The following is a 25,475-nucleotide window of genomic DNA, read 5'->3' as shown; positions in this document are numbered from 1 at the left end:
TGTTTGGGAGGCTGCCTCCAAAAATTCTTCCTGTGTGGTGATTAAGGAGAATATTTACAAGCTAATATTTAGATGGTATATGACTCCTACCAGGTTGAACTCTTTTCTCCCAGGTGTCTCTCCTTTATGTTGGCGTGGTTGTGGCGAAAGGGGGAATATACTGCACATATTTTGGTCGTGTCCAAAAATTCAGCAAACATGGAGGGAAGTATTTACTTTAATACACAGGGTTCTGGGAATCACTGTCCCACAGGACCCAATATATACAGTCTTGGGAAAACCAATGGCCAATCTTAACAAAAAAGAAATTAAAGTTATCTCCCAAATTCTAAATGCTACTAGATGCACCATCGCCAAAAACTGGAAACAACCGACTCCCCCATCCTTAAACCAAATCAATAAATAATCTGGCATATAGTCTACATGGAAAAACTCACTGCCTACCTAACTGGATCCACTTCACAATTCTCTGAAACATGGGCTCCTTGGTTTAGACATGCAGGTATATCCCCATATTTAGACTAGGTTATTCTGAACAGAATGATTTAAGATTTATGATCTATGTTGTACCTCACCTGTTATTTAATATGTTACATGGTTTCAAATGCTGTCCCCTTCCCCCTTCCCATACTCTCCTCCCCTCCTAATGTGTAATCAGACTATTTGCAATATTGTACCGTTGTATCGTCCCCCCCCTTTTTTCTTTTTGTACCCCACTTACTTTTGGAAAAATGATTAATAAAAAACTTAAGTAATAAAAAACAAAAAAAAACAAATCAATCCACGGGTCTTCTATTTGTAATCCATCTTCATCTGTATTCTTCTTTCTTGTATCTTCTTTTGGTCTCTTCCGGGGTCTTCTTGTCTTCTTCGGCCACGCCCTTGCCTTCTTCTTCTGTAAGAGGTCCTTCCTCCTCAGCGTCTGCCTTCAAAATGAGACGACATAGGCTTTTAAAGGCCTATGACGTCCCATTTTCGTCAAATGGTTTCCACGGCCCTGTACCATGTGACAGGCTTTCAATTACGTCACATCCGTTCTCCCCCAAGCCTCTGTCACATGGTCTCCTTGAGCCAATCAGTGTTGGGATGGAGTTCCCACGCTCTGATTGGCTACCGTATCATGTGAGGCTGGCCATCTTTCTTTTCATGACCTCATCTTAAAGGCAATTGAAGCACAGCCATTCTGATTGGCTGTGCTTTCATTGCCTATAAATGACCAGGGCATGGCCGAAGAAGACAAGAAGATCCCGGAAGAGACCGGAAGAAGATACAAGAAAGAAGAATGAAGATGGATTACAAATAGAAGACCCGTGGATTGATTTGTTTTTTTGTTTTAATGTTAACTATTTTATGGTTTATTATTTTATGGGTTCCTGTGCGTGGATTGGTTCGAGAGTAAACGGGAGTCGGCGAGTGGATCAAGTAATGGTAAGTGAACAAAAGAAATGTATTTTATTTAACTTGTTCATTTTTTTTAGGTTTTTAACATGTGTATTTTTTTTTGTTGGGTATATCATTTCTTGCCACTGTATGTATGTATGTATGTATGTCTAGATCGATATATACATACAGGTTAAGAAATTATGTTGTTTTAAAAGCTTGTTTTGCTGTGTTTAAAATGTTTTTGGCTATGCTGCTATGCATAAATGTGTGTGTCATGTATTTTACAATTAGAGAGATGTAATTTTTGCTATTGTATGGTGTACTTTAGGTCAGGGTGAAGCTTGCTTTTGTATATTGTATTCTTTTTGGTACTTATATTTTGTCTGAGGATAACTTGTTCTGTTCAGCGATTGAATTAGTTAATTGTTTAATTGTTATGGATGGAATTTAAATTGTTTAGTGATATAATTAATGAATGCTAATTGATTCATGGTTACTGGATTGGTTTAAATAGTATACTTGTTTGGATGTATTGGTATTTTGTTTGGAATATGTTATTGTTGACATTCATTTGCAGAATGTACATGGTGCATAGATTGTATGCATCATGTATACAATGTAAATGCAATGTTTTGAGTGGCATTTGAGGCTTTTGATTGTCATTTGAGGATTTTGATTGGAAGATGAGTTTGGATTTTTTAAGGAAATTGATTTTATTGTACTGTTTCTGTACGGAGAAGTGGTATTTGTAGTAGAGCATATTTTTGATAACCCTTCTACATTTATTTGTATATTGGTTCATCATGTGTGTATCTCTCTCTCTCTCTCTCTCTCTCTCTCTCTCTCTCTCTCTCTCTCTCTCTCTCTCCCTCTCTCTCTCCCTCTCTCTCTCTCACAATATTATTAAAAATACATTTAGGCTTCTTAATTACCATAGCGGATAGCCGCTAAGGTAAGGAATGATTGTTTATTTATATGTGTGTTTTACTCATAGTGTAGATGTGCAGAGGGTCTCCAGAGCTGAACCGCTTTGGTTTTAGGTCCGGGGACCCCCTGCTTCCTGAGATACAGGCCACTTTAGGGGGTGCCGGTATCCCTCTGCTTTGTTTGCATTCCGCGGTCACATGATTGGGACATTTAAATGCAGAGGGATACCGGCACCTCATAAAGGGGCCTGTATCTCGGGAAGCAGGGGGTCCTCGGACCTGAAACCAATGCAGTTCAGCTCCGGAGACCCCCTGCACATGTACACTATGAATAAAAGTTGTTTTGATATGTTTTTATTTGGCGGATGTTTGCGCAGAGAGAGCGGCAGATCTCTCTCTCTGCTGCAAATACATATCGGCAGAAACGGCCTATCGCCAGGCTATCGGGAGCCAGGCTCTTTTATCACTGGCTCATCGGCGTTTTGCTTTCGCAGTGATTCCGCAGGGATTCGGCATGGATTCGGCCCTTACTGAATACTGCGAGGGCAACTCGCCAAAATCATTACGATAGGGAGCACTTGGCGATTGCATTTATTCGGCACTTAGTGCATGAGGCCCTATATCTCTTTCTAAATGTATGGCAACACCTTATTGTGCTATGCCATGTGGAAAAGATACAAATAATATCAAAAAGGATGATACTACACTGACAAATCCCACTGACAGCAAATGCATTCAATTGATACTTTGTAGGCTGAGCTACATCTTTATTATCAAAGTGCAGCCTGAACTACAATCCTGAAACTCAACTTGGGAGACCCCCAATAGCCCCACCACTTTCCTACAGTGCTTACAATTTTCAAATTGTCCCAGTATCTGAAGAGGAGATTACACAAGCACTCCTCAAACGAAAACTAAGCAGCCAATGTGGAGCTGGCCTACTGCAATCTAAGTTGTTACGACTCAGTGACCCAGCCATTACGATACCGCTTGACTTCCTAATCAACTTTATATTGTCTGCAGGCCATATCCCAAAGACCAAGAAAACTGCCAGAGTTCTTCCAATCTTCAAAAGTGGGGACAAAAACACTATCTCCAACTATAGGTCAATCTCCCTTCTCCCAATACTATCCAATGGCATGGAAAAATGTATCCACTCCTGATTAAGCTATGATTATACCAAGACAAATTTCCTTGGCCAACTCCAAACTGGCTTTTGCTGAAAACACTACACAGTAACTACCCTCCTAAAAGTTTACAATGACATACAGTAAGGAATGGAACTGGGACTTTTACTGGTGCAATTTTCTAGATTTTGCAAAGGCTTTTGATACCGTTGATCATGTTATCTTCTTAAACAAGCTCTAGTGCTCTGGAATAGGGGGACACGTTTTAAACTGGTTTCATTCCTAATGATCGGGTAGTTCCCAATTTGTGTCTATCTCAGGCTCTATAACTCCAAACCCTTGAATGTCACCCAGGCTCTGTTCTGGGGACCCTACTCCCTTCAGTCTTCATTAATGATCTACCTACAGCTTGTAAGGGAGCTTCAATGCACATGTATGAGGATGACACAATCTTATATGCAGACAGCCCAAGACTCTCTGTCCTTTGACACATAATTCAATTAGATTTTTCAAAACTTGAAAAGTGGATTTCACCAAAACAAACTGTTTTTACAAACTGACAAAACTGTAACAATGGTATTTTGACAAAATTTGGGTTGCACAGCAGATACAATTATAGTATATGGTACAGCACCCCAAACTCACCTTTGCAAACTAGACACCCTAAAGAATTCATATAGCACTTTGTCCTCCAATGTAACTACAACACACATCACTGCGAAATACTTCAAGAACTAGAGTGGCCATCACTAGATTCCCGGCATAAAATATAGTTTTCATATCTTGCCTTCAAATACTTTCTTGGCAAGATATCAGAACAAGCTTCTCAGCCCTACTACACACAGCTCTTATCACTTGAGATCTGACTCCAAAAGACTGGTCACAGTCCCAAGTTTCAACAAAGAATCCGATCGCTCCTCCTTCTCTTACCATGCACCTCACAACAGGACCAAACAACCAGAGACTCTAAAAGTCGCCACCGGTATAAGTTCTTTCAAGACTTCAGCTTTTTCACATTTTAATCTGGTCTGTAACAGTTATATACGCACATAACACATATTATCTTTAACTGTTCATGAAATGTCTTTTAATTTAATTTATAACCTCTGATGATTTAATGTAGCTATTTTCTCACCAGCTATTCTCTCCAAGACCCTCTATAATCTGGACTCTGCATTGCCCACTCCACTGAAATAACCCTCACTAAAATAACTAATTACCTCCATGCTGCCAAAGACAGATGTCATTACACTCTGCTCATATTACTCGACCTCTCTGCATCAATTGATACTGTGGACCATCCTCTTCTCCTTCACATTCTATATACTCTTGGTATTCATAACAAGCTCTATTCTGGATCTCCTCTAACCTCTACCATCATACTTTCAGTGTCTCTTTTGCTAACACCTCCTCCTCTATCGATCTCTCTGTGGGGTACCTGAGGTCTCTGTCCTTGGACCTCTTTTCTTTTCACTTTACACACTCTCTCTAGGTGACGTAATTACATCTCTCGGGTTTAAATATCACCTCTATGCTGACGACACACAAATTTACTTTTCAAACCCTGACCTTACACCTACTGTACAAACCAAAAGTTTCTGAATGTCTCTCTGCTATATCATCCTGGATGGTCCTCCACTGACTTAAACTTAACTTGTCAAAAACAGAGCTCCTCATATTTCATCCCAAACCTGGCCCTACTACCTCCTTCCACATTACTGTTGGAAGTACTTTCATACACCCAGTAGCACAAGCACGCTGCCTAAGGTCACACTCGACTCCTCTCTCACATTCTCCTCTCACATTCAAAAGGTAGCTAAAACTTGCAGTTTTTTCCTACACAAAATTTCAAAGATAAGCCCTTTCCTCTGTTGCTCGACTTCTAAAACTCTGACTCAGGCCCTCATTCTCTCCTGTCTCGATTACTATAACCTCCTGCTGTCCAGCCTTCCTGCCTCTCACCAGTCTCCCCTTCAATCTATCCTAAACGCTGCTGCCAGAATCACTATACTCTTCCTAAATCTGTCTCAGCGTCTCCCCTGCTGAAAACCCTCTCCTGGCTTCCTATCAAATCCCATATCACACACTCAATTCTCCTCCTCAGCGTGCGCTGTGCGTACAAGCACCGCTCCTCAATGGGGTTGGGCCCAGTACGCACCTTTGCGTGGAAGGTGCAGCCGCACGGTATGACAAGATTTTTTAAAGACGCTGAAATTGAGTTTGCAGTTTGCAACGGAGGCGTGGCCCCACCCCCGCCTCTTCAGACCCCCCGCCACACCCCCTCCAGTCACAAACTCTCCCTCTCTCCCAGGACGCAGTGCTACCGTGCTGACTGGGACCGCAGCCCAAAGCTTTACACTCTTCTGCTTCACCTTACATCTCAGCCCTAATTTCTCGCTATACACCATCCCAACTCTTGCGTTCTGCTCAAGGATGTCTTCTCTCTACCCATTTTTATCTAAAGCCCTCTCTCACCTTAAGCCTTTCTCACTGATTGCACTATACCTCTGGAATGCCCTTCCCCTCAAAATATGACTAAAACCCACCTTTAAGGCCCAACTTAAAACACACCTGCTTAACGAAGCATATGAGTAGCTCCATGGCTGATACTTTACACCTCATACATAAACCTTGACCCTTTGCAGATGCACTTACAAGAACGCCCTCCTACTGTCTCTGTACATTCTTCCTACCTACCAATTTGATTGTAAGCAGGGACACCTTTTCCTAAATGTTACTTTTATGTCTGAAGCACTTCTTCCCATTATGTGTTATTATGTGTTATTTGTATTATTTGTTATTTATGATTGTCACATGTATTACTGCTATGAAGCGCTATGCAGATTAATGGTGTTATATAAATAAAGACATACTGTAAATACTGTGATGTCTCCGTCACAGTGTAGGATCTTATGTCCCAGATTAAGGCAGGAAACATAGTATTTCTCTATATGGGGTTTATTTACAGGGTTAAATAATACACTAAGAGGCCCACCGTCCCTTTAAGTCACAACAAATCATAAAATAAACACCTACTCCTATTAGGAGACTAAATATACATGCAGCTTCAGCCCTTACTAACCGGATGGACAGCTAAGCTCAATACCACCCCAAAACAGGTACTATTATAGCTAAACATATACAGTCTCTGCACACAGCAATATAGAATTTCTCTTATCTGTTACTCCAAGGTTATGAAGCAGATGTCCCTGCTTCAGCACGGTCTCACATCCTTACTTTCTAGGGGAGCTCAGCCCCACAAGAGCTCAGATAATCTCTCCATTGAAGCTCCATTACTATGGACCGGACATTCCCTGCTTCTGCACAGTCTCGCGTCCTTCCTTCCTCTTCCTGTGATTAAGACAAGGCAGTCCCAGCAGGCTCGGCGACCAGCATCCAGCGAGCCTAGGGGACTGTGCCAGCTTCCACAGCTGGGGAGAACTCTTCTCTGCCCCCTTTCTCTGGGAACAGCAGTCTCTCTCCGTGTGTAGCCACTTCCTGACTTTTAAAACTCATGTGCAACCAGGAGTTCAGTCTGCTCAATTAGGTTGCAGCTGCTACTGGCTTCTCTAGGGGAAATTTCTATGTATGCTGTAGGCAAAATGTTCAGGCTCCCGAGGGACAGATTCTACTGGCCAAAAATGAGGGAGGATGTGGAACATCACTGCTGAAGATGCTTGAGGTGCATTCAGAGGAAAACACTGCCTACATGTGCAGCTCCAATGTGCCATCTGAAGAGTATGGACTTCCAGTGCATAGAACAAGACTTCAGTGGCATCGGGAATGTGCTAGTAATCATCAACCACTATACCCACTATGCCCAAGCTTTTCCCAATAATGACCAAAAGGCTCTCATGGTGGCTAAGGTATTGTGGGAGAAATATTTTGTTCATTATGGAATACTGAACTGTATGCACTTGGACCAGGGCCGTGATTTCGAGTAGGCTCATAAAGGAGCTACTGAAGTTGCTTAACATTGAGAATTCCCACACAACCACCTACAACCTGGAGCGTGATGCTTTGCCTGAACGGTTCACTTGGACCCTGCTTGACATGCTGGGCACCTTGAAAGACTCCGAGAAGGTGAGTTGGAGCAAGAACGTGGAGCACCTGGTGCATGCCTACAATTGTACCCGCCATGTGTCTACTGGGTTCTCACCATATTTTATGATGTTCGTCAGAGAAACAAGGCTGCCGTTTGAAATCCATCTGGGAATCTCCACTGATGGAGTGCCCAACGTGGCACACTACCAGTATATTAAACGACTGAAAATCAACCTGCAAAGAGCGTATAAGTTAGCGGAGGGGACCACTGCTAAGCTGAACCATAACAACAAATGAAGATACGACTGCAAAGTACGTTATTGCAAGCTTCACCCTGGAGACAAGGTCCTTTTGAGAAATCTGGGAGTACCAGGAAAACATAAATGGGCTGACCAATGAAAGATAGCCCGTTCGAGGTGGATTCACAGCTCCCTATGATTCCTGTGTATTGAATAAAGGATTCTGAAGGACGGATAACAGTTTGGCACCAAAACCATCTACTACCCATTTTTGAAGTTGGTGAGACTGATCAATCTGATTCTTCTCCCAATGTGCAGGAGGTAATTGAAGATGAGCCTATCGCTGGTCTCCTGCCTACTGTGTCTGGTACTACTACCCAGACTCTAAATCCTGAAAGCCCGACATTCACCCCAAAGGGTGACAATAACAATGAAATTTGCTCTAGGAGAGGGCCAGGGCCTCAAGCCACTGGAAACCTCTCTGACCAAGAAAATTAAGAAGAATTTTCAGGGTTACCAAAAGTACCGGCTCCTTAATTGAGAAGGAGTCAAAGAGCTATGCGTCCCCCAATTAGAATGCCATATGATTCAATAGGGCAACCCCACTATGAGTCTCAGCAGACGTCTAGGGACAGGTTTGCTTCTATTATCACTGTCCTGACTGAGGTGTATAATGTCATTTAAGAAGTTCTGTATAAAAGTTGTTGTAAGGAATCCGTTCCAGGGTTTGGCTGGAGCTCACTCCTGCAGAGTTGGTTTGCTCTCAGACAATCCTCCCCAGCACTGTCTCTATGCTCTGGCATTGGAGAATTCCCACACACCCCTGTCTTGGGATTAGCTGTCTGCCCTTCATATGCTGGGCTTTCCCTTTTCCTCATTTCTGAGCATAAACCAAGATTCACTTGGATGTAACTGTGTTTGCCACAAACACTCCTGCCTTAGCCTTGTTCCTGAGACCTGTTGCATTCACCCCAGGCAGAGGTCTGCTTCCTGGTTCCTGTAATGAAGCACTGGATCCCCAGTGCTAGTCTTGTCTTGTTCTTGAGAGCTGCTGCATTCACCCCTTGCAGAGACCTTAATCATGGGCCACTCCCACTCCTCGCGCAGAGGCCATTCCCGCGCTTCAGCTGCTACGCTGAAGCGCTTATCACCCGCCTTCCAGTTGCCAAACCCCAGCCTGGATATCGACTTCTCTGACGTCTCCAACCCTGACCCCAGCTTGTCCATGAATTACCCTGCCTTCTCCAACCCTGAACCCGGCTATGATTGACTACAAACTGCGCAATCCAAAACCGGCTTTGTGGTCTAAGGTTGGTGTATTCACATCCCCACCTCAGCCCCGCGGTCCGGTCCCGGTTTGTGGCGAGCACATCCGTTAAAGTTGTGTTAGGATGTATATTTTCCATTATATAACTTTGGTGATATGAGCATTGTTGTGAATATGTTTTTCTTATACAGGATGATTAGGTATTTGCCAGGGGGAAAGTTTAGCAGGGTACCCTCCCTTGCCTCCTCAATGGCAGTGGTTCCGTCGTGTGGGAGATTTTGAGTGAGCTGCGTCGGCCATGTAGTGGTTGGCGCAGCACCATACATATGAGGGTCTCTTTGACTGACCCACCAATGCAGGGTAGCAGGAAGGCCCCGTAGAAAGCGTTCCATCACTAAAAGCTCCACAATGTGGCTGTCCGAGTTAACCTCAGGTTGAAGCCACTTTCGGGCTAGGTGAATGAGGTCAAACATTTGGGGCCTTGCAGCCTTGTCAGGAGAATATGGCCATAAGTGGAACCTTTGAGCTTCTGCTGCAGTGGTCACTCCCAGGTGTGCCAGAATTTCATCCTTCAACTTGTTTTAGTCGCTGCCTTGTGCCGGTTCTAGGTCACAGCCTTATGCTGGCCCACTCAGCTGCCGGCCATCACTCTCTTTCTGCTGTGCGCTCAAATGACAGAAGATACGCCTCAACATCATCTGTTGCAGTCATCTTTTGAAGGTAATAACTAGCCTGAATCGCCTCAAATGACAGAAGGTACGCCTCAACATCATCTGTTGCAGTCATATTTTGAAGGTAATAACTAGCCTGAATCGCCTTGGGGCCTTGGTATCTCCCATCAGGGTCCCCGCTCAGCCTCTTAGACACAGCCTGGATCTCCTGTTGCAGCTCACGGATGGCACTGTGCTTCAGCGTGTATCCTGTAGGTCTCTTCCTGTGCAGCTGTAGTCTGCAGTTGGGTAGCGATAGCTGCAGAGGTAGCCTGCTGTTGGGCAGCGGTAGCCTGCTAGTTTATCTGCTGTTTAGCAGCGGTAGCCTCTGCTGGGTAAAGTTAGTTTCTTGTTGTGCAGATGCAGACTGGAGCAATGCCTTGATAACTTTCTCCATAGTGAGTTTGAAGTCGCTTTATACCCTCAGACATATAATGTGGGTGCCCGCATTCACCACCAAATGTGACAAAATACCCTTTTTGGCTGAAGGATCCTTAAAACCCACTTTCTTTTAGGGTAAAGCACAATCACAGGACCATCCAGCTCTAGTTGAAGTGCTTTATTTTCTTTGTCACTCCAGCAGACAAAATCCAGATTAACAAAAGAATCAAAAAGTAATCCTTGCTCTATCTAAGCATTAACTAAACAGCAATTCTTTAGCTATCTTTGGGTGGCTTCCCCACTTACTAAACAATAAAACACAGATATCATAAATAAAACCTGATGCAGGCCAGTGCCTGTCTGTAGCATCCATCTCCCTTAGCTGGAATAATGGAGAGGGAAGAACTGATCCAGTCTGGCTTTTCTTAAACTCTGTTAATTAAGATCAGCTAATCTGCACCTGGCTGTGCTTGCAGAACCTCCTCTGGATCTTTAACCCTTAGTAGGGGCATGTATAATTTGCCAAAGCAGGAGGTATATACCTCCCCTCTACAATTTTACCGTTCCTCTCACAGCACACATACATACTGCACCGACACACTTTATTCGAGCAAATACCCGGTATGTACCTGGCAGATACCTGGAATGCGCCGCTCCTCACCTCTGACAAGCCCCGTTGCATTTGCCTTCCCAGCCTGGGTTCATGCCTGGCTGATGGGCGGCTGATCTGTTAAATGATAATGATTAGGATTTAATAGGCTGCAATGCTTCGCGTGTCTACCAGATGGCATAAATTCATGAATTGTAATGCAGTATATATATATGTACTGTGCAGTATTGCAGCCAGCGGGAATAAAATGCTTCAATCCCTGCTGGAAAATAACTCAATGCACTCGGGCAGAAAACAGTCACAAACCTCAATACACCCGGGTATACCCGAATTCGTGGGACTAGCCGAGCTCGAATAAAGTGTGTCGCCAGTGTACACGTTACAACATAAACATTATTTAGACAAGAAACATTTCATTTTCCTCTCTCTAATGAGGGATGGGGTCAGGTAATACTTCGAAGCCCTGACTGCTCCTTCTGACCCCACGTGTTTGGGCAAAGTGGCAAGGGCATGGGTAGTGGTTGTGGTGCTATTACCACGGTCAGGGGCTATTGCATCAGTGGAGGTAGATGCAGGCACAGCTGTGCTGAGTGGGGGAGCCAAATGACCATGGCCTGTTGTATCAGGCTGCAAACGTGGACATAATTGAAATTTGCTGCATTGTTTTGTGGCAAATTTTTGGATGCTGCTTTTATAGCACTTTTTTGGAGCATATTCGATTCTTTCGTTAAAAGGAATAGCTTTTACTTTTGGTTTATTTCAATTAGTTTGGTCTTGGTTTGACGGTGCGCACTGCTTTCTAGTAACATTACGTCCTGATGAAAGAGGTTGAGCTTTCGCATAAATTGCTTGCGTTGCTGCACCGGTCACTATGCAGTTGCATGGGTTATAGTGTCTGTGTTCTAGGTGCCTGTTGTGGTTGTTGCTGAGGTCGTCTTTCTACCCTTGAAATGGGTTCAGTATCTCGTGGTGGGGTGCCATTGCCCATGGATGGCGATGGCAATGGTGAATGCACTGCAGAATAGGGGATCAGTTGTAGATTTGGGCAACGTTATGTATGCCAGGATGGACCTATAAGAAGAAAACATAGAATGTATTAAGTTAAGGTTCACTACATCATGATTTGTAATGCTTTCACATATTTACATATAGTGGCATGAAAATACATGTGTATCTACTATATTTTAGTATACACTGGCGACACACTTTATTCGAGCTCGGCTAGTCCCACGAATTCGGGTATACCCGGGTGTATTGAGGTTTGTGACTGTTTTCTGCCCGAGTGCATTGAGTTATTTTCCGGCAGGGATTGAAGCATTTTATTCCCGTTGGCTGCAATACTGCACACTACATATATATATACTGCATTACAATTCATGAATTTATGCCATCTGGTAGACACGCGAAGCATTGCAGCCTATTAAATCCTAATCATTATCATTTAACAGATCAGCCGCCCATCAGCCAGGCATGAACCCAGGCTGGGAAGGCAAATGCAACGGGGCTTGTCAGAGGTGAGGAGCGGCGCATTCCAGGTATCTGCCAGGTACATACCGGGTATTTGCTCGAATAAAGTGTGTCGGTGCAGTATGTGATTTAAATGTCTAGTAACTGGTCTAAAATTTGACAAAAGTACATAGAATTTATGTATATGGTTATTGAAGATGATTATTCTTATGACATGTAATTAATATTTTGTTTTTAAATGCATTGTGATTTTATGTCAGTAACATAATGTTTGTTACATTTATATAATATATAAATAATATTTATAATAATATATTATTCCAACATGAATTAAAAGGAATTAAAAGGAAATATCCGTGTTAGTCCAGTTGCGATAGTGAAAGATAAATGAGTACTTCAGTATTAGGTGATACCTTTTTTATTTGGACTAACAATTAATGTAGTAAGACAAGCTTTCGAGAGTTTCCCATTCTTGTAAAGTTCCAGGTATGTAACTAGTGAAGAATAGTGTGCGTTACATTTTGAAACGTCACATATCATTTGCTTACTTGGTTCCTCATTTGCCCTTGCTCTTCCTGGGCCTCTGACCTCTTCCGACGACAATGTCCAAGTGGATTAGTGGATGCAAACAGATCTCATATTTACTGTTTATGTCAATCAGTCCAGGTCATCCACCTGTTCTTCGGTGATGTTTGCTTTGTTCAACCATTTTGGCTTTCAACCTGTGCTTTATATCTGCATACCTTTTTATACACTACTGTACTGTGCTTGGTACAATCCTTACACTGTTGACTGCAGCAGCTATTTGCTTGCATTTATCATTTTTAACCAACATGGAAATTTTGGAGGCCGTTGGCAAGAATGGCATCATAAGAGTCAACTATTTATTCTATATTTATTTTCCCCTCCTCCAACCTCATACCCTGCTGTGCTCCTACCCTGAACACTAAACCCTCCCTTCTAAGCTCCTCCCCACCATTCCTCTGCTACTCAGTCCTCCACTCTCACCACTCCTCCACTCGTTACTCCTCTGCCTACCACTTCTACGCCCACCACTCCTCTGCTCCTCACTTCTACGCCCACTGCTCCTCACTCGTCTGCCCACCACTCCTCCGCTCCTCACGCCTCTGCCTCCACTCCTCACTCCGCCCACTACTCATCCACTCCTCACTCCTCTGCCCACTACTCTGTTCTTCACTCCTCTGCCTCCGCTCCACACTCCTCCACCCACCTTCCACATCTCACACTCCCTCCACTCCACCCACTCCATACCCTCACACACTCCAGGCACTCCACTCACTTCAGTCTTCTCCATCACACTCTCACAGTACACACTACTGAACACAATCACACAACAAATATAATGACACAGACAAAAGACAAACAACTTCCAAAGTACTGCAAAACTCACAAACTCAAGCACACAAGCACACAACAAATATCACAAGACAACTCAAGCAGATATCACAATAGAAAAACTCCTTGTAGCTTAGTGTGTTATAACTCCCTCCCAAGCCTTCCCTCAGCACTTCCAGCAGGTGTTAGGAAATCATGAGTTTATATAGTCTGCTAAATAGGATAGTCTTGCAATGTTTATCCGCCATTTTAGTGCCATTCCATGACTTTGCAGACATTTTAAAGTCAGTGCGATATTTGGCGCAAATTATAACGCAATTTCCCATTTTATATTGCGCGTTATTTCCAACAGTGGAAATATTGATGTACACCTACCAATTATTGTGGTATTATGGTGTTTTTATTTCTTTACAGACTGCGATATTCATTTAATTTTAACAGAGTTTGATGAACCCGGGCCACTGTGTGTAACCAGACAGTTCTTCATTTCAAGTCTTTGACAGACTGCATCATTTTGCTTCAACAATATGCCAAGATGTATCTACTATTCGGGATTATGACTTCACATAGAGAGGGTTCGATACAGACATGTTGATTAACCCTTTGTGTGGTTGGATTGAGGTCCTTATTCCTTCCCGCTTAGCCAGAAATGTCCGTGCTAAATGTGAGTTTCCCATTCATGCAGGGAATATATGTTGAAATATATTGCTAGAACTTGGCAGACTTGGATTGATGACGTATATCATAGTAATCTTACCCCCTATGTTATATTTAGATATATTTTTATTGTACAGTTGATTTTAATCTATTGCACTACACAACATTCTTAGGGCCTCATTCAGAGAGGGTTGATAAAAAATATCGCCAGGGAATATAAAATGACTGTTTTTTGGGTGTTGCTATCACGGTATTCAGAAAGGCTCGATTACCAGTGATAGCAAAATTCCCAAAACGGGTGAATTGCTGCCAGCGAAAGTATCGAGCCTCTGAAAGGCCTAAAACTGCGATTCATTTCTGCTGCAGAGAGAGCGGCTCTGAGAAAGCCGCTTCTCCCAGCTGAAATGTCGCCCGAAAATTATTGACGCGGGACATTTCAATGCAGAGGGATACCGGCACCCTATAAAGGTGCCTGTATCTCGGGAAGCAGGGGTCCCCGGACATAAAACCAACGTGGTTGAGCTCCGGAGACCCCCTGCACCTCTACACTATGAAAGAAATGTATATTAATAAATATTTTAATAAACATTAATACACACGCCCCCCTCCGGCCAAACCCATACGGTACAGTAATGGATAATAGATAATAGATTATTTGCCCATTATTAAACATTAGCACAACAGCAGGTCCCTCTGTCCTCCATAGCAAGAAAGCATATACAGTATACAGTACATAATAAAGACATTCTAATGGCCCCTAACCCCTTTATCACCTTAGCGGTTACTAACTAATGTTAAAGGAAATGATGCAGCCAATAAGAATGGCTGTGCTTAATTTTCCTTTAAGATGACGTCACAAAATCCAAGATGGCCGCTGTGTCACAAGTTATTTCAGCCAATCAGAGTGTGGAATTGTTTCCCATGATCTGATTGGCTGAAATATCATGTGACGCCGGCTTCGTGACGTCATCTTAAAGGCAAATGAAGCACAGCCATTCTGATTGGCTGGCATCATTCCCTTTAAGTGACGTCATGTCCCAAAAAAATTTTTAAGTCGGAACATGGTTTTAACGGCCATTCAGGTGGCTGTTAACCATTTTGAGGGTAAATGTGACGTCACAAGCCCTATTTAAGGCAGTGACGCCTCATTTGAGCCCAAGAAGCTGACGAGACAACATCGGTTGGGATTTAACATGGGGTATTTTGGATTGACAGATGAAGAAAGAAGATAAAGAAGATCAAGAAATGGTTACAGATGAAGATAGAAGAAGGTGATTAAAGAAAGAAAAAAGAAGATTTGGGTACCTGATCCAGATCTTCATGGCGGATGGCATCGGATGCTGTTGGAGGGCTTCAAGGTACGTGAGCTTCCTGTTACCCTGGGAGTCGGAGGGCCACCGCTTCTAATGGTAAGTAATATATTCAATGTTTGTAAATGTCTCTTTTTACAGGTTTATTCTTTGGATGTGTTTTTTGATTTTTTGGGGGAAGGCACATTGACTGATAATATATTAATCTGTACCTCTTTAGGGTACAGATTAATACATTATTATGCCAATATTTGGGGGGCATTTCTCGCTTGGTATTGCTGTTGCTTTTTTTCATTGCAGTTTATTATGTGGATGTGATTGTTTGTTTGTTCATGCTTAATGTAATAAAAGGTTTGCGATTGGTGTTCGCTTGTACTTAATGTTATATGATGTTAGCTAATGTGTTTTATGGTTACTTCAGAGATTGTTTGAATTTATTTCTTTGTCTTTTAATGGTTACATTCATTAATGTTGGAGTAATTAATTGTTTGGATTGGTTAGTGTTACTATTCATTTTGAGTAGGTTTAGGAATTAATTGGTTTGATTGGGTAATGGTTTAATTAATTCATTGTTGATGTTGTTACTGCTTGTATTCATTGGATTAACTGGCTACTGTTTATATTTAGTGAAGTGTGTTTTTTTTTTGGAGTTTACTTATGTTTTATTATTGTGTGTCTTGTGTATTAATGTATTGTCATTAGGGTGCCCATTGAGTGCTATAGAGGCTTATCATGCCCATATTATTATTATATGGGTATGATGTACAGTAGAGGCAACGTTTATTCTAACATTTGCCGTAAACTAGCCGGGTTACATTCTGGGTATGTGCTGGGTATGTGCTGGGTATGTTCTGGGCTAGTTTGGGCACGTTTAAGGCATTTCTGCATTGACTAACGACCCAATTCAGTTTGAATGGGACTGCCAGGGACCCCCACTGTTAATCTGATAGGCCATTAATAATGCAGAAATGCTGGGGCTAGTTTAAGGAAAGTTTAAGGCATGTACCCAGCATGTACCTGGGTGTTTCCTGGGTTTTTTGGGGAATTGCCACTGGTTTTTGTTCGAATAAGAGTTGCCTCTACTGTACCACTATACTACTAAATGGGTACAGGGTGGGTATAGTCAGTCCGGGGTGGGTGCTTAGGCCTCACAGATGGGTGAAGGGGGTATTAGCCCTAAGGATGGGTGTTTAGACCTTGCAGGGGGGTAGCGGTTGGGTTAACCCCTACATTACCTTAGCGGTATTAAGTCCCCCACAACCCCCCCACAAGGCCTAAACAGCCACTAAGGGCCGAATTCCACCTTCACCCACCCTCGCTAGCCACAGTATTGTATAGTATTGTATGTCTTTACAGTAAGCCTGGCACGGGTTTTTAACCCCTTCATTGCCTTAGCGGTTAGCCGCTAAGGTAATGAAGTTGCTGTAAATGCATTTTTCCTGCATCGGATGCATGCCGGGGGGGTCCGGAGCTGCTATTAATGGCTATCAGCTCTGGAGACCCCCGGCATCAATCCGAGGCAGGAAAAGGGCCTGATTTTTTCTAAGTCCCGACACATCCCAGCTCATCGAGGCCATCTCCCCACCAATTTACCAAAAATTTGAGGTGAATTGGATTTGGGGAGAAGAACACCTTTTAGGGCTGCGATGGGCTGCGATAGGCCGCGACAGCCGACTCGCGGGTATCTGAATCGCGCGAGTTTATGATCCTTCAGAAAATGGTCGATAAGCGGCCGATCGCCGCTCAATTGGCGAATTTCTGTTGGTGATAAAATTTTGTGTCGATACAGGCCGTTATCGAGCACTTATCGAGGCTTTCTGAATACGAGTAGCCATTTTGGTCGATAAGTGCTCGATAAGGGCCTTATCGAGGTTTTCTGAATGATGCCCTTAGTCTTATCGCACAATTTTGTCAGCACTTGGCTTGTAGGTAGCTCTCAGGGTTACGTGTAAACACAGACATGTTACTATGTGGCACCAGGGGGGTGGAGTAACCTTTTTGGCAGGTGTTTTCATTTATTGAGCATATATATATATATATATATATATATATATATATATATATATATATATATATATGTGCTCAACAAATGAAAACATCTGAATAAATATATATGACAATTATTTTGCATCCTGTAAGTCACAACAAAGCTGTAGCTATATACAAAACATGAATTTAAGACAAGTTTGTTATTGTCTCTGCACTTGTATAAATTCTTAATATTTTCTATCAGATGATTGCAAATAGTGTTCTTATACTGTAGGATTAGAAATTAAACAATCAACACGTAATGACATGATCACTTGTCTAAGTCTAAGCCTTGTATTTTTATACTCCTGTCTTGCCAGGCTTAAGGGAGAGCCTTGCGTTTCTTAGCATTATATTTAGAAAGGATATAACATTGTAAATATTGTGAGGCAGTCATAAACACTGTTAATAGAATTACATATGGTGTGAGCATTTCATTAGGGGCCATCTGTTTGTTACCATGTAAAAAGAAACCAAAAACTGTGGTTTCAGTTTCAAGATTGTAAAGCAACATTTGAAGCACCTGGATGAACCAGATCATTTTTCTTTCCTGCATTGGATTTAAAGTGAAATTGTCCCACACGTGTTTTTACATATTTAATGTTTCCATTGTGCATAGAAAGACACAAATACTATGATTTCATTCTGGAAATGTTGTACTCCCATGATACAAAAGTTTCCCTGGTAAGATGACATCTCCCTAACATTCCAGAAATTCTATCTTTCTGTCAATGTACTGTATGTACTGTATGATGTATTTATGTATGTATATATTTATTTCTATAGCACCATCCATGTACATAGCACTTCACAACTGTAATACACATGACAACATAATAGGAGACATAGGGGCCTATGCAGAGAGCAGCGAATTTTAAAATTGGCGAATGTATTAAAAAGTAGCTTTTTTGGAGAGTTTTAATCTCCATATGCAGAAAAGTGCGAATTCTGCTATGTTTAACATGGATGCGTGTGGCGAGTTTAAATTGGCGAGATGCGCGCTTCAGAAATGTGTTAAAACAAATTCGCGCCTTTTTTTTCCCCTTTGCAATGGCCGCGAGCGGCAGGTTTTTTTGGCAAGGCAAAACGGAGACAATCGCGCCATTTTATTGGCGCGAACAGCCGCTAGATGCCGTTCGCGCCTCTCTGCATACGGATATTTTTAAAACTGGCGAGATTGAGGTTCTCGCCAGCCGCGAGGCGAGTTTTACAAATAGAAAAGAAAAATTGGCGCGTTTTTCGGAACTCGCCATTTTCTGCTGCTTTCTGCGCGATTTTCTCCAAAAAATGGCGAATTTCGAAATAGCGCTGCTCTCTGCATAGGCCCCATAATGGGAATAAGTGCTACCGACATCAAAGTAGACATTAGGAAAAGGAGTCCCTGGCCTAAAGAGCATAGAAGTGGAACATTGTGACAGTAGAAAGGTGTTATGGTAAGTGTGCATTCACAGGATCATGGCGTATGGCAAATAGATGTATAGTACTAACCAAGGAACTAGTACTTTGCAAATTCTCAAATGCTTCTTTATTGAGGTATGTATTAATATAGGCCATAATGTTGGATAGAGAGAGTGCTTATTGGATGTTGAGGGGAAAGGCATTCCAGAGGTGTGGGGCAGAAAGAGAGAGAGGTTTTATTCAGGAGAGGGCTTTAGATACAAAAGGGGTTAAATAGAAGACATTTGAAAGCAGAATGCAAGAGGCAAGCAGTTGTACAGTGAGAAATTAGGACTGAGGCTGAGGAGGGGGAGAGGAGTTTATAGCCTTAAAAGTGAGGAGAATTTTGTAGTACTGTAATACAGGATTTTAAAGAAAGCCAGGAGAGAGATTTTAGCAGGAGAGAAGCTGAGACAGATTTAGGAGAGAGTGAAGTAATTCTAGAAGCAGCATTTAGGATAGGTTGTAGGGGAGACAGGTGAGAGGAAGGAAGGACCCGAATAGTAGGTTGCATTAGGGAAGATGGTAAAGAAGGAGGCCATACGTTAGAGTTTTAGCTGTATAGAAACAAAGGAAAGGGCATATCTTTGCAATGTTACCGCTGAAAATTAACAGGTTTTAGCAACATTGTGAATGTGAGAGGAGAATGTGAGGGAGCACTTAAATATGACACCTAGGCAGCGTGCTTATGATACTTAGTGTATGATAGTGCTACCAACAGTAATGAAGAAGGGGGCACTAGGGCCAGGTATGGTTGGAAATATTAGGAGCTCTGTCATCGACATGTTACATTTAAGTCAGTGGAGCACCGTGCTAATACTTTGGGTTAGACAGCAGGTGTAAAGTCAGGGATTGAACAGTAAATTAGGGTGTCATCAGCATAAAGATAATATTTTAACCCAGAAGGTGTATATAGTCACGAACTCAGAAGAGGGGAAATGGGAAAAGGGACTGGGGGAGGGATACCCTCGCTATTGCTAAGTAGATAAGTGGTAACGGTGCTACAATCTGGGGTGATAGGCAAGGGAAACACGAAGAGAACAGAACCTCAATGGAGGGCACTCAATCACTCTATGATCACCGATACGACAGTGGAAATAGGAGGGTAAATATGCGTAAGATGAGGAGTGAAATTATTTAAAATCCGTTATTGGGAGTGATACTCAATTAAAACAGAACGCTAGAAAGTCCAAATATATGACTCAATAATGAGCCAAAAAAGCTGCAAAATATTAAAATCCAGACAGATACAGAGCATACCATACGTGCTGCCCTCCTAGGAAGGATGGAAGTCCCAGTCAATGCTGAGTGTACGGTACAGATATGTATATCTCCTGCCTGCAGGTGGAAGTAAAGATGGTCGAGCCACTAATAAAGGCTGTGAACTCAGCTGGTGCTGGTAGTGGCTCCCTCATACATTAAAGTCACTGGTTATATGCCCACCCATAAGGGTATGTGGCTAAGTATGTGATGTAGTGGGTGTCATGATAGAGGGGGTTTGGCCCGGGATTAAAGGGGTTACACCCCATTTGGCCACCCCCTACTCTCACTTGGGAAGCAAGGGGTTAAATGGACTGAGGTCCAGTAATGTGTTTTTTACCTTGCTTCAGTATCCAAATGTTTATTCCCCTGTATAACTGTATTGTGTTATCCTGGTGTTTGCCCTCTCATACACTAGGTTTGATGCAGGAGGGAAGGGGTTAATGTTAATTTAGTGATTATAGCCCTTTGTTCCCTTTTCCCGCCTTTTCAGGCTCCATTTTGCAGCCGTCCATAGGTCGCCATTGAGCCTCCATGCGTTCTAATTGAAGAAAAAGTGGTTTTGGACCTGTTTTCCAGCGACGACCAGCAGGTGGCGTCCGAGAGGAGGAGCGGCGGTTTCCCATTGTAAGTCAATGGGCTCATTGACTTCAATGGAGATTCCTCAACGCCAGCCTCGAGGAACAGGTTGGCAGCCATCCAAACCGCAGACCGCAAAAGCGGATACAATGTCATTGAAAAGAGTTTAATCACTTCGGTCAAGTTCAAAAACAATTGGCGTGGGAATCTTAGGTTCTAGGGCCCCTGGGAATAAAGTTATTTTTGCCCCTAGCTCCTAGGAACCCCCACACACGATCCACACCGGGTCTAGGAATGAGAGACCCTCGTAAGGGGTCGAGCGGAGAAGGAGGGTCGCGCCATTGACTTCAATGGCGGAGCGGAGGTCCCATTGAATCTAATGGCGGCGTGCGCCATGCATTGTCTATGGCGGCGCCGGCCATTGATTCCAATGGGGAAAAGCCAAGTGGCGTAAAAACGACTAAGTGTAAAATGATGAAAAAGTTAAGTCCATATCTCCGGTTCTGGAATGACCAGAGGGATGGGATTTGGGTGGCATGTAGCCAAGGTTCCGGCTTTAATGTATGACCCTTCCCAGCCCTCTCCGAACAGCCAGGCAGAGTATGGACGAATGTAAAGTTTGTTGGATTTTCCCATAGGCTTCAATGGCGGCGGTTTCTCCATTGAAAGCCTATGGCGGGAAACCCCATTGACGGCAACGGCGGAGCCTGCCATTCAACTCTATGGCGGCAGACCCCGTTGATTTCAATGGGGAAAGAGTGAAAAACAGAGATTCATTTTTTAAAGGGAAGAATCCTGTATTTTAAAAATGTGTTAAAGTGCATTTCTGTATCTCTGGTTCTGGAGGTCGCAGAGAGTTGAAATTTGGCCAATATGTAGGGTCACTGTAGGCTTTAAGAACTGGCAGATTTTGATCCACTGGACTCATCAGAACGGAATTTATTAATATGAGAAAATATTAAAGTATATATGGGATTTTAGATCTGCTCTGAAAAGGCAGACTCCATCTGCTATGCTAAATAGGGCAGGAAGGGCATCCTGAAGAATTAGCATAGCCCTGTGATCAAAAGTGATCAAAAGTTAACTCCTCTGATTATTTATACTAGGGCCAGAACAAAGGAAATTGAGTGGTTTGGGAGTGTCATCCTTTACACTTACAATCTACTTCAAAGAGATTTTCCCTAGACAGCTCGGCGCCTAGGGTTGAGAGTAAAGAGCTGAAATGGAATTTAAACCAGGATCAGCCCTTACTCAATTGTTTTTCGTGTCTTGGTGATTTTTGAAGATGGCTGTATAAACTGCCAGTCCAGAATTATGACTGTTTCATCATTCCATCTGAAGTAAGTGTTATATTTTGTTGTTATTTGTACTATCTTGTTGTGTTCACCTTTTTCAAGGAATAAATTATATTTTATCATATCTAAGCCTCGTTCAGTTCAACCCAGTTATATTTTTGGTGTGTATTATTAATAGCCTGTCACAGAGTTACCACAGAGTTATCGTCACAGTGGGCCAAACAGTGTACCTAAGACATTCAGTGTAAGTAACACTGTATTTAAATGCACATATAGTGGATTGGGGTTCAGTCAGAGTATGACTGATCCAGAATCTCTATCTGATCAAAAGCCAATGGTGTCTGGACTGCAGCAAAGAACTCACTCAGGGGAGTGAACTAGATGGATCAGCTGACAAGCATATCTCAAAATAAAGATTGCACAGCTTGGATTAAGTGTTAGCCTTGACACGGTTAGCCCAAAATCACCTTAGCTAATATGAGCAGGTAGTAGAAGCTGATACAGCAGTGCCCAAGTAGTGCCTGCTTACAATTATTATCCCAGGATGCAGATACTATACAATGTATCCGGCGGTAGTACAGCAGCCCCGGTGGTAGCGCTTAGTAGTAGTGCACCATCTCGCTAATGCCGGGTGCTTATATAGTATGAACCGGTGGGTACTGCTGTAATTTAAAAATAATTGAGCATGCTATTGCACACACATAGCTCCAAACACAGAGCTAGTGGAAGAGGTCGCGCTCTGATCGCGAGCACTAGTACCGCCCCTCTGACGTGATGACGTCACATGCCGACGTACGTTTCGCTTGGCGTGCTTTCTCAAGGCTGAACGGTAGCGCCTGTACAGCCCCCAAAATTTATCAGAGGACTATGGCTCTGATTGGTCTAATGGCGTCCTATTCTTAAGACAGTGGTATGTAGAGTGACTATGCAGTGTCTATGTAAGGGTATGCTTGCAGCGCTACACAAGGACACTGATGCAAAGGCAGCTTAGACTTACAGCACTGAGAGCCTGTTGGATATGTAGAGAGCAGTCAGACACCAAACGAAGTGTCACAATAGTGATTGGATAATCATTAATCTTAAAGAATACAAGGTGTGCATGCTACTCTATAGGGTCAGGCTAAATGAAGGGGCTGAATACAAACCCCTCATTTAGACCTTTAGGGGACAGGGTTTGGAAAATATAAATTAAGCGTGACTCAATTTTGAGTAGTTCCTGATCCCAGTTCCCCTTCCTGATGCTTAGTGAGAGCTGATCTATCCCTTTGAAGGTAAGTACAGGTAAGTACAGTATGGTCCCCTTGATGGTGGTCATTAACATGTCTCGCTACCGGCGTGTCCATGCCATTCCTAATGCTACTAAGATGTTCCAAGACGCGTATCCTGAAAGGGCGTCTGGTCTTCCCAACATATTTATTGATGCAGACGCATTCTGCCATATAGATTATGCCAGATGTCTTACAATTAATAAACTTTCTAATTTCTAAAGTTTGTGTATTGTCCCAATTATTGAAGGTTTTGGCATTTTTTATGACAGTGCACGCTTTACAACTGTGGCAGCTGAAACAGCCTGGTGGTTTGTTTTGAAGCCAGGTCTTGCTGACATTGGCCTCAAATTGGCTTCTCACCAGGCAATCGCGTAGGTTCTTCAACCTACGGCTAGTCATTTCGGGGTAAGATCTTAAAACCTCCTTCATGTCCTCATCGGCTCTGAGAATGTGCCAATGTTTTTTAAAGGCATTCTTCGCATGTTACCACTGTTCGTTATATGTACCAATAAATCCAATTGTGTTGGTGTGTCTCTCATTGGTTTTGTCTTTTAGTTAATCTATCCTCGGAGTGTTCCTCGCTCTCTTATATGCCCTGTGGATAATGTTTTTACTGTATCCACGTGCTATAAACCTATCCTTCATAGGTAGGGCTTGGCTCTCGAACTCTACATCATTAGTACAGTTGCGAACTACAACTAACTAAAAAACACTCTCTATCAGCGCTCGATCCAATAAATAATATGTGGAATAATGTGAATACACTAAAGCAAATTATTGATAAGTGCAAATACAATTGCAGCCAAGGGAACAACAAACAATAGACAGTTCCAAATCTAATTAACAAAATACAGATACAAAAGCAGTGTCCCCGGTGCTAAAAGGTTGATGACCACAATACCATATCCCAAAGACAGTCCTGGATGGAATAACAGTCCTGGTAGATGAGTAATTGCACCAACAGAAGTTCTGATTGGAATGATTAGTCCTCAAACAATCAATTCTAGGTGGTTTCTGTAATTACAAAAGAACAAAGACACACCATTGCGCAGCATTGAAGACCACAAAGCCCTAACCAAGAAATGGGAAAAAACCCCACTTACAAGATATATTCTTGTTGGTTCAGGGGAGAGAATCTGTTGCAGGCTCCTTCTCCACCTCAATATCCACGGACCCCACGTGGTTCACAAGATTAATCTCTTTACACTGGAAGGCGCCCTCGCGGGAGCAGCATACACTGCAACAGCCAATGTGCAAAGAAAATAAAAAATAAAAACAGCCTAGTGTACTACGCACATACACTTTAATAACAATATAAAAAAGCCACACTGCTCACACTTACAATATGTAAGGGCAAGGGGTGCCTCTTACGAATGCCGTCCGCAACCTGTATCAAGCCAGGTAGGAAGTGAGACACACACAATCACGCGCCGATTGATGACGTCAGGGGAAGTGACACATGGTCATGAAACACGTAGGGAGGAGGAGCTTAGTACAGTACATGTGAGCTGAACAACCGCTTTGTCCATCTGGTGTTGGAGAGGTGACCCGCGCCGCGCCGCTGACATCATCAATCGGCGCGTGATTGTGTGTGTCTCACTTTCTACCTGGCTGGATACAGGTTGCGGACGGCATTCGTAAGAGGCACCCCTTGCCCTTACATATTGTAAGTGTGAGCAGTGTGGCTTTTTTATATTTTTTATATTGTTATTAAAGTGTATGTGCGTAGTACACTAGGCTGTTTTTATTTTTTATTTTCTTTGCACATTGGCTGTTGCGGTGTATGCTGCCCCCGCGAGGGCGCCTTCCAGTGTAAAGAGATTCATCTTGTGAACCACGTGGGGTCCGTGGATATCGAGGTGGAGAAGGAGCCTGCAACAGATTCTCTCCCCTGAACCAACAAGAATATATCTTGTAAGTGGGGTTTTTCCCATTTCTTGGTTAGGGCTTTGTGGTCTTCAATACTGTGCAATGGTGTGTCTTTCTTCTTTTGTAATTACAGAAACCACCTAGAATTGATTGTTTGAGGACTAATCATTCCAATCAGAACTTCTGTTGGTGCAATTACTCATCTACCAGGACTGTTATTCCATCCAGGACTGTCTTTGGGATATGGTATTGTGGTCATCAA

The sequence above is a fragment of the Ascaphus truei genome, chromosome 4 (assembly GCF_040206685.1).
Source record: "Ascaphus truei isolate aAscTru1 chromosome 4, aAscTru1.hap1, whole genome shotgun sequence".
In the NCBI taxonomy this organism is placed as follows: Eukaryota; Metazoa; Chordata; class Amphibia; order Anura; family Ascaphidae; genus Ascaphus; species Ascaphus truei.
This window is presented reverse-complemented; position numbering follows the sequence as displayed.